General features: G+C 38.5%; 1 long non-coding RNA gene across 1 annotated transcript in view; it reads left to right on the forward strand.

Moving 5' to 3' along the window:
• Positions 1-10000, forward strand: part of LOC118763298 — a 27465-nt gene that overhangs the window by 13073 nt on the left and 4392 nt on the right. The gene's annotated exons all lie outside the window — the stretch shown is intronic.

The following is a 10000-nucleotide window of genomic DNA, read 5'->3' on the forward strand; positions in this document are numbered from 1 at the left end:
AGTATGTTTGTGCTAGTATTTTAATGCAGCTACCAGAAAATATCAAATAAGCTGTGTTCTTATATAACACGCTTGAAGACAAAAGATGACTTTTACGTGATCACTCAACCAGTCAAATATAGCAGCCAAGTCCCCTATCAATTCAGATTCATATATATACAAGTGAAAGGCTCGTGATTTATTGGTTACTGTGCCTCATTTCGAGATTTGCTGTTATTTGTTGGAAGTGACACGAGTACGTGACGTTGAAAAGCCGCATGAGCGTCGAAATACCTATCTTTTATTCACGCAACCGCTTCGGGTCTACTTTGCTTCGCCTAGTCTCAAGTATATTGTGATTTTCTTAACGCAATACGTCTATAGAATAATTTCTCCCGGTCGTAAAACAGCACTTACACTTTTTCAACGACACACATACCTTAATCATGATATATAGATTAAGCTTTGCTCTAGAGCTACTTGCATTACATAATTCGGATATATATATATATCGCCATGTTGATTCGCTAGCTTCTGCACGCATTTTTTTTCTCTCCTTGTTTCTCTCCGTGTTTCTTTTCTGTGTATCTTTCTGTTGAAGAGCGTAGGCTCGAAACGTAAAAGACTTGTTTTATTTATATTCCTGAGCACCATACTAATACAATTGTTTGTTTGTATTCCAACTGCCTTCGTTTTTTGTTTATTTTCATAAAGCTTCCCGTTACATATATATATATTATATATATATATTATATAAATATATATATATATATATATATATATATATATATAGTTGGAATTAGACAAAAGAAAAACGAAAGATGAAGAAGATAGTGTATAAACAAACAAACAGGTGTATTAGTTTAACGCTCGGGAATGTGAGAAAGTCTTTTACGTTTCGAGCCTAGGCCCTTCAGCAGAAAGGAACACGAGAAAATAAACAGAGAGAGAATAAAAAGAACTTTAGTGGCTAGCAGTGGATCATAGCGGCTGGCTGGACGGAGGTGGTCAGACAGGAGAGTTATATATATATATATATATATATATATATATGGTCAATGCAGATAAACAAACAATTCAAATAAACTAATAAAAAGCGAAACAAAGAAAAACAACGAACGTGAGGATGTGCACATGAAGTGTATTAACTTGACGCTCGGTGAAAGGAGAGAGTTTAACATTTGAAGCATAGCTCTTGGTCGGAAAGGAGCAAAGCAAAGTCCAAAGAAGGATAGAACGGGAAATCGCCAACGGCCTATGTATAGTTACATTGCTGAAGTCGTATATATATATATATATATATATATATATATATATAATGTCATTATTCGTCTGGTGTTTATGTTCTGCATTCAAATTCCGCCGAGATCGATTTTGCCTTTCATCTTTTCGGGATCGATAGAAAAGATATATATATAAAATAGATATATATATATATAATATATAATATATATATATATATATATATCAGATACACCACACACACATTGTGTAAATATGTATGGTAGAAAGAGAAAGTGATGAGATAGTAGAGAGCTAGCTTGATCGTTAAAGATAATACTTCAGTATAAACATATACAAATACTTTGTAATTCAGTTGCGCATGTAATTGATACTTTGAACAGTAAAGTTCTTCACAAATACTGATGTTAAAGTTTTGTTTATAAATCAAAATGCTTAGTGTCATACAAATATGACAGAATGTACTCAAGCTCGATTAGATCTGAAATGCGGATGGTATAGCGTTGATAAATATTGGTTTCAATTTTTGGTACAAGGCCAGCAATATCGGAGAAGGGAGTATATCGATTACATTGGCCTCACTGCTCAAGAGGTACTTATTTAATTGACCCTTAAAGGATAAAAGGCAAAATTGATCACGGCAGAATTTGATCTCAGAACGTAAAGACAGACGAAATTCCGCTTAGCATTCTGTCCAGCGTGCTAACGATTCTGCTAGCTCATTACCTTATTGTCGATGAATATTCGGTAAACTTAATAGAGTCTTATTCGCAAAAGATGTGATAAAGAAAAAAAAACAAAACAAACAGTTTGCAAATATATTCAAGACAGGTTACGAGTAGCTCTGTCTTTAAAACATTACATGTTGATAAAGTAAATATTATATCTCTTTGATGATGGCCAGAAATGTAGGTTTGTATTGATGTGAATTAATTTACTAGAGTTTGATATTTCCAATATCCTTTTCGTTACTACCCACAAGGAGCCAAACAAAGAGAGGACAAACAAGGACAGACAAACGGATCAAGTCGATTACATCGACCCCAGTGTGTAACTGGTACTTAATTTATCGACCCCGAAAGGATGAAAGGCAAAGTCGACCTCGGCGGAATTTGAACTCAGAACGTAACGGCAGACGAAATACGGCTACGTATTTAGCCCGGCGTGCTAACGGTTCTGCCAGCTCGCCGCCTTAAAGCTCTAGAGCTACTTGCATTACATAATTCGGATATATATATATCCGCCTTAAACGGATATTTCCAATATCCGTTTGGGCCACATTACATGGCCAGATCTCCTTAGTCTAATTTCCCATAGACACTCAACTAGATTTTATTTTTTCGGGCAGCTTAATGGTAACAGGCGCTTATGTTGTATCACCTTTCAGATACGACGCGTGGTAAGCCTCTAGGTATATGATGTTCACCAAATGCCTATTTTTGAACATTCAGCCGAGCAACAAAGCACAGTTTGACTCCGTTGAAATGAATCAAGGGGACAAACGTCTCAGAAAAAAATTTTGGTTATATATATAAAAAAAAAATTCTGCAATTTACTGATTTAATGGGGGTTTCTTTTGTTGTAATTATTTTCAGACATTAGATAAAACATGATTGCTTTCACAGACGTGTAATACTTTTACTTAAGTTGCGTTGTCATTGTTTTGAAGTTATACATATTGGAGAATATTAAGCGGTTTAAATTATTTAATTATCTTAACTCTTTTTTAGGGTGTATAAATGAAATGGGGCGTTTTTCCTGTGACTTGATTTTGCCAGCTAGCATTGCGACTTCTTTCTGTGCCTGTATTTTCATCCACCCAGTCTATAGGGACATGTAAGCATGAAATGCATTTGGTGACTACTACTGAAAACTGGTTTAAGAACGTGAGGCATTGTGCTTTTTGTGCGTCATAGAAAAAGCTAACTCTAAGCATAAAAAAATAGTGTAAATATATATTTATTCGTAACAATTTATATTTCATATAAAATAGAATTGCTTCGAGGTCACATAAGTGTAACGAGTTTGTTGATATGAGAAGGTTTTTGTCGGACAATGAGGTCTGCAAGGTAAAGGCTACTTGTGAATGAATGTGGAATGTACTGAAATAAAAATATGTGCTCAGCCGAACAAAGAAATTACGTAAACAAATTTCAAAGCAAAAAGAAAAGGCTGTATACCACAAACAAACTATATGTTAAGAAAATGCAGAATGCTTGAATGAAATGCATACGACAGCACAACGGCTGTAAATCGTGAAATATGTGACGATATGTGCCGAACACGTGAATGTTGGTATACAAGATAACAATAGTTGTCAAACTATCCAGAAGTGAATGGAAAAAGTTTGGTAACAAAATGTGTTCATTATAAAGAGAAATGCAAGTGAGAAAACAACAAAGCAGCAAGTGATACAGAAAGAATATTCAAGGTTTTGATGAGAAGAAAACGAGTATGCACAATTATGGATATATGAGAGAGAAGGGAGATGGAGTGACAGAAGTGGAGAGGGAGATAGAGAGAGAGGGAGTGAGGGAGAGATAGAGATAGAGAGGGAGAGAGAGTAAATATGTATATGAGGATATATTTAACAATGTCGTTGACTGCCATAACGATGGCCAACATTGCTTCGAACTTTGTCAAAATGTGTGAAAAGGTTTTGTAAGATACAATGGCACAAAAGCTATCACTATTTCTGCTTACGCTCAAAGATGTACATATTGAAGATATTGTGTCTGTCTGTCAATTCCCAACAAGGACCTCAGACAGACAGTACTTTACGCAATATGCGTGCATTTCCAAGTAATACCGACTTTTGCAATACATCTAGATAGTTGGGTATCTCTAAGAGTTTTAAATGTTTTATAGACAGGCTGGTATTTAACCCAATGCTCCGATGACAATAGGGATAACCTTTATGTTTGACTCTTGTTGCTGCCACATCTTAGTGATCTCAATTCTCAGGTCTTCATATTTATCAACCTTTTCTTTTTCTTTCATGATGATGTGTTGATCCCCTGGCACTGCTACGTCGATTATTGTGTCTCTCCTGAAGGTTACTATATCCGACCTTCAGTGTTCTAAAACTTTGTCTGTCTGGAAATCAAAGTCCCAGAGGATTTTTGCCTTTCCCTTTTCGTCCATTACATTTTACCATGTATGTTGGTACCAAGCACTTATGACCTCATATCCATACTTACGACATAGTAGTCAGTGGAGGTTTGGGGCTACTTTGTCGTTTCTACGCTTGTACTTTTCGTGCGCAAGACTTTCACAAGCACTAACAATGTGAGTCACTCTTTCGACCCTCTTCCAATACATTCTGCAGAGGTCCGATGCGCTTGTGTGGTATATATTCTTTGTCACTGAATTGGTATTCAATGCCAGGGCCTGGGCCGCGATGATTAGGCGTTCAGTATTCTGTTTAAGGTTACCCTTGTTGAGCCACCTCCATGATGCTTCCTGGTTTTTAATTTGTTGGTTTCACGGTGGAACTGACCATAAAATTCCATACGGACTAGGGTTTCTTCTCTCTCGTTGGCTGTTCTTGTTCGGAATTCATGAGCACTCTCAAGCTCAATTTTGTTAACTCCTTCTGCACTAGCAGCATACTGTAGCAGGTCTTCTTTGCTGTTTACCAAATATTTTGCCATGTTTTTTCTTTCACTGTTGATGCACTACCGTATGCTAATCAGGCCTCTTCCACCCTTACCTCACTTCATGTAGAGCCTGTGTACATTTGCCTTAGGGTGGAGGGCACCATGCATTGTCATTGTCTTTCGGGTTGTGCGATTGAGTTGGTTAATCTCTGCTTGTATCCATCTCAGGATGGGTGCACTATAGCGGACTACAGCAACAGCCCATATGTTGATGGTAGCCATAAGGTTCCTTGAGTTGAGCCTTGATTTCAAGAGAAGTTTGAGGCGCTTGAAATATGCAGTGATGACCGTTCTTTCATTTCTCTGTGCAAAATATTGCCCAGATCCAGGATCCCGGGGTACTTGTACCCATCATCATCTGGGTCTTCCATTTTCTCTCTGTTTGGCAATTCTATGCCCCTACAATTTACTCTTTTCCCCCGCTTCAAAGTAAGCACCGCACACTTCGAGATACCGAATTCCATACCTATATCTTTGCTGCATATTTGCACAGTCTCAACCAGCCTCTCCATTTCAGGTTCTATTTTTGCGAACAGTTTTAAATCATCCATGAAGGGAAGGTGGTTGAGACGAGGTCCGTTCTTTCTCAGCTCATAGTGCACGTTGATTTTACGTAGGACTACAGAAAGTGGGATCAAGGCTATAACAAATAACAGAAAATTTTCAGCCATCCATTCCTGTGTTACTAGAGCCATGTGTGATAGTGCAGAATCTTACTGAAACACATATGGCCTTCCATTGCATACACTGTCTATTCAGGGTTTAACAATTATTTCCAGGGCCTCAATGTAGGCAGCAGAGTTAACTCTAAGGCCTTGTAGAAAGAAGTAAGGAGGCATCACATGTCCTTCATTGCTGACAACCCCTAAAACCATGACAGTTGAGGAAATGTTGTATGCATAACACTTGGAACTTCAGAAGGGTCTGCACATAAGCATCTGTCATTTCTTCTGTTAACTTTTTGATCTTAGTCGAAGTTTTTTTCGTTTGAGAAAAAACAAATCAAATCTTCTGCTGGACTTTTCAGTTTGTTTAAGAGCCTTTTAAATCTGATGTAGTGATTTTCTTTTGTTCATCTGATGTCTTCATGGCAAAATTTCTGCCTGTTCCTTCTGACACATGGAGATCTTTTGCAATTGACCTGATGGACTTTCTGAGATTGTAATCAATGGTCTATTGAACTTGTTGGATACATTCAAGTGTTCTGGTGATTTCAGAGAGTTTAGAATGCTTTTTATGCTTTGATACTAGGGATAAGTTACCATCTTCAGTCTCTAACTCCCTACAAACTTTGTAGGCGAAAGATCTGCCAACTTTTAAAAATCAAAATATTTCTAAATCGTTATGCTCAGCCTTTATAAAGACAATAACAGCATGTTTCTTCATTTCTTGAGTTAGCTGAGGGTCTGCTATTAATATTTTCTGAAACAAAGATTGTATAGTGTTAGAAAGAAATGCAGCAAAGGTGACCCCACCCACCAAGGTATGTCCTCAAATACCTTACGCACCCTGTATATTTAATAGCAGTACATTATATTTACCACTAGCAGTATCGCCCGGCGTTGCTCGGGTTTGTAAGGGAAATAACTATATAAGCATTTTTAGAGATGTAAAGTATAATAGCCATCTCAATATGGCTAACCACAAAGGGGTGAGGTGTTACTGTAGCTATTTACGTTCTGAGATTTAATAATAAATTTGTAGAGAGTTACTTCCCTTATATATGTCAAAAATGCATTAAAATGGGAAAAATTGATGGTAAATTTTTATTAAAATCGTAGACGCGCGCTAATACCCAGAAGGGCTCGATATGAATCACGACTATAAGATACCCGGTTTTGGTTAAACTGCACCGCAAAATGTGGGAGTAGTTAGGAATCTAAATCGTAGGAGACAGACACACAACTTCACTTTTATATATAGAGATATATAAAATAATTTGTGTGTGTGTGTGTGCGCGCGTGTGAATGTGCGTGTGTATGTGTATATTTTCGAAGAGAACTTTATTACTCACCTTTACTGTGCTTAACAAGAATTATATGGATATAAAATCTAATAAAGTTTTAAATCGTTTCTTGTTTGATCTCATACGCAATGACAACGCGATTAACAGGACAAGGAACATGGCGGAAGGGTGGACAAAACATTTTGAGGAAAATTCGCAGTTGTTCAAGTTGCTCTTCAAACCATCGGTGTTTATCTAAAGTAAAGGCATCATGCTTGAGCTAATACAGGTAGCTAACAGTGATGTCACATAGCCGGATCAAATATCACACAGTATGATACCCAAGCTTCTGTAACAGTCCCACCAATCCCGCATCGTGGATGATGCTTCGTTATCTACCCCACAAGTAAGAAAGACCAAAATAGAGAAGAGAGTCGAAACAAAACCCTGGAATCATTAAACTCAAAGCTGCCATGTTCATCGTATTATATTAACTGCTTGCTTTTATTGGTTATTGTCTCCGTGATGGCGCATTGCTCCGTGGTTAGAGTGTCAGGCTTACAATCGTGAGGTTGTGAGTTCGGTTCCTGGAATAAGCTGTGTGTTGTGTTCTTGAGCAAGTCACTTTATTTCACTTTGTTCCAGTCCACTCAGTCGTAGAAATGAGTTGCGGCCAAGCTGTACGGGCCTTTGCCTTTCTCTTGGTTGCGTGGAGAGGGGAAGCTGGTATCCATGGGTGACTGCTGGTCTTCCACAAAAAATAACTTTGGCCGGACTTGTGCCTCAGAGGGGAACTTTTTAGGTGCATTCTCTTGGCCATTCGGGACCGAAGGGAGGATTTTTACACTTTTACTTGTTTCAGTCATAGGACTGCAGCCATGCTGGGGCACCACCTTAAAGCGTTTTGGTTGAAGAAATCGACCCCAGTCCACAATTTTAAAGCGTGGTAATTATTCTATGAGTCTCTTAAGTTACAGGGATACTCTTTTACTCTTTTACTTGTTTCAGTCATTTGACTACGGCCATGTTGGAGCACCGCCTTTAGTCGAGCAAATCGACCCCGGGACTTATTCTTTGTAAGCCCAGCACTTATTCTATCGGTCTCTTTTGCCGAACCGCTAAGTGACGGGGACGTAAACACACCAGCATCGGTTGTCAAGCAATGCTAGGGGGAAAAACACAGACACACAAACACACACACACACATACATATATATATACATACATACATATATACGACAGGCTTCTTTCAGTTTCCGTCTACCAAATCCACTCACAAGGGATTGGTCGGCCCGGGGCTATAGCAGAAGACACTTGCCCAAGGTGTCACGCAGTGGGACTGAACCCGGAACCATGTGGTTGGTAAGCAAGCTACTTACCACACAGCCACTCCTTAAAACTACTTGTCAAAACACACACATATACACACTCACAAAACATGTACACATGCAAACACACACACACACACAAACACACACACACGCACAAACACACACACACACGCACACACAAACACACACACACGCACAAACGCACACACACACACAAACACACACACACACAAACACACACACACGCACAAACGCACACACATATATCACGGGTTTTCCCCACATGTTTCGTCTACCAAATTACTAAATACCCTCACAAGGCACTAGTCGGCCTGGGGCTATAAGTAGAACACATTTGCCCAAAGTGCCGCCCAGTGGGACTGAATCTGAAAGTCCACATGGTTGCAACGCGAGCTTCTTGACCCTTACAACCATATCTGCACCTTTATTTTTTTAAAAATTAATCTCTTATATAAAACACTGAACCAAAATCATTAAATCGGTCATTTATTGCGGTTCCCCAGTGACTTTTCTTTTAAAAAGACATAATCTGAATCTTTATAGCTTTCTTTATATTTTAGTGCGTCTTGTCTGTGTATGTACCTGATTTTATGTTCTTTGGGAGTTGGCATGAGTGTGTAGAAGGACATTGCGTTGTAACACGTATACAAACATAACTACATGAATATATACACACACATACCACACTATATTAACATTTTAAACATAAGGTTGCTATCAATTTAAATTATTAGTCATCTCAAACAAGAACTTGGCCTCTCACTAAATCTGTCAGAGAGATATTAAATACACTTTATCTGTAATTAAAGCTACAAAAAAAAAAATTAAAAGTAGGTCATTCTAATAAAGGAAACAGCAGTAAGGTGTGTTCTGTTGTTAGACTTTCCACGGCTTGGTCTGATTTTCCCTAATAAAATGTCTCTACCCCTTTGTTTCTTATCTGCTTTTCTGTCAGTTTTATTATTCTTTTATGTGTTAAAAATACCCAGGCGTTGTCCGACAAATATCTTTGATAGTCGTAGCTTCTCTCTCTCTCCTAACAACGTTTGCTCATGTTGTTTAATTGAGCAAGTCAAGGAGACAACCTCTATGTGGACGACGCTCGACATACTAGAAATATAAATCATACCCCCTCTCTCTCTCTCTCTCTCTCTCTGTGTCTTTCACACTCTCTAATCTTATCTCGCCATTTTAAAAACAGGAGAGACACATGAGATAATATAATTTTAGATAACCCTGAAAAGGCAGGGTGGTCACGTTGGGAGTGCTCTTGATAATAGATCTACTCGATCAGAGTTGACTTAATCTTTTACTTGTTTCAGTCATTTGACTGCGGCCATGCTGGTGCACCGCCTTTTAATCGAGCAAATCGACCCCGGGACTTAATTCTTTGTAAGCCCAGTACTTATTCTATCGGTCTCTTTTGCCGAACCGCTAAGTGTCGGGGACATAAACACAGCAGCATCGGTTGTCAAGCAATGCTAGGGAGACAAACACAGACACACATACACACACATACACACACACACACACACACACACACACACACACACACACACATATTATATATATATATATACATATATACGACAGGCTTCTTTCAGTTTCCGTCTACCAAATCCATTCACAAGGCATTGGTCGGCCCGGGGCTATAGCAGAAGACACTCGCCCAAGATGCAACGCAGTGGGACTGAACCCTGAACCATGTGGTTGGTTAGCAAGCTACTTACCACACAGCCACTCATGCGCCTATTAAAACAGTTAAAAACAGCATACAACCGCAGGAATTCTTGTTTCTTTTTGTCATATCAAAATTTCATCAC

The sequence above is a fragment of the Octopus sinensis genome, linkage group LG4 (assembly GCF_006345805.1).
Source record: "Octopus sinensis linkage group LG4, ASM634580v1, whole genome shotgun sequence".
NCBI lineage: Eukaryota > Metazoa > Mollusca > Cephalopoda > Octopoda > Octopodidae > Octopus > Octopus sinensis.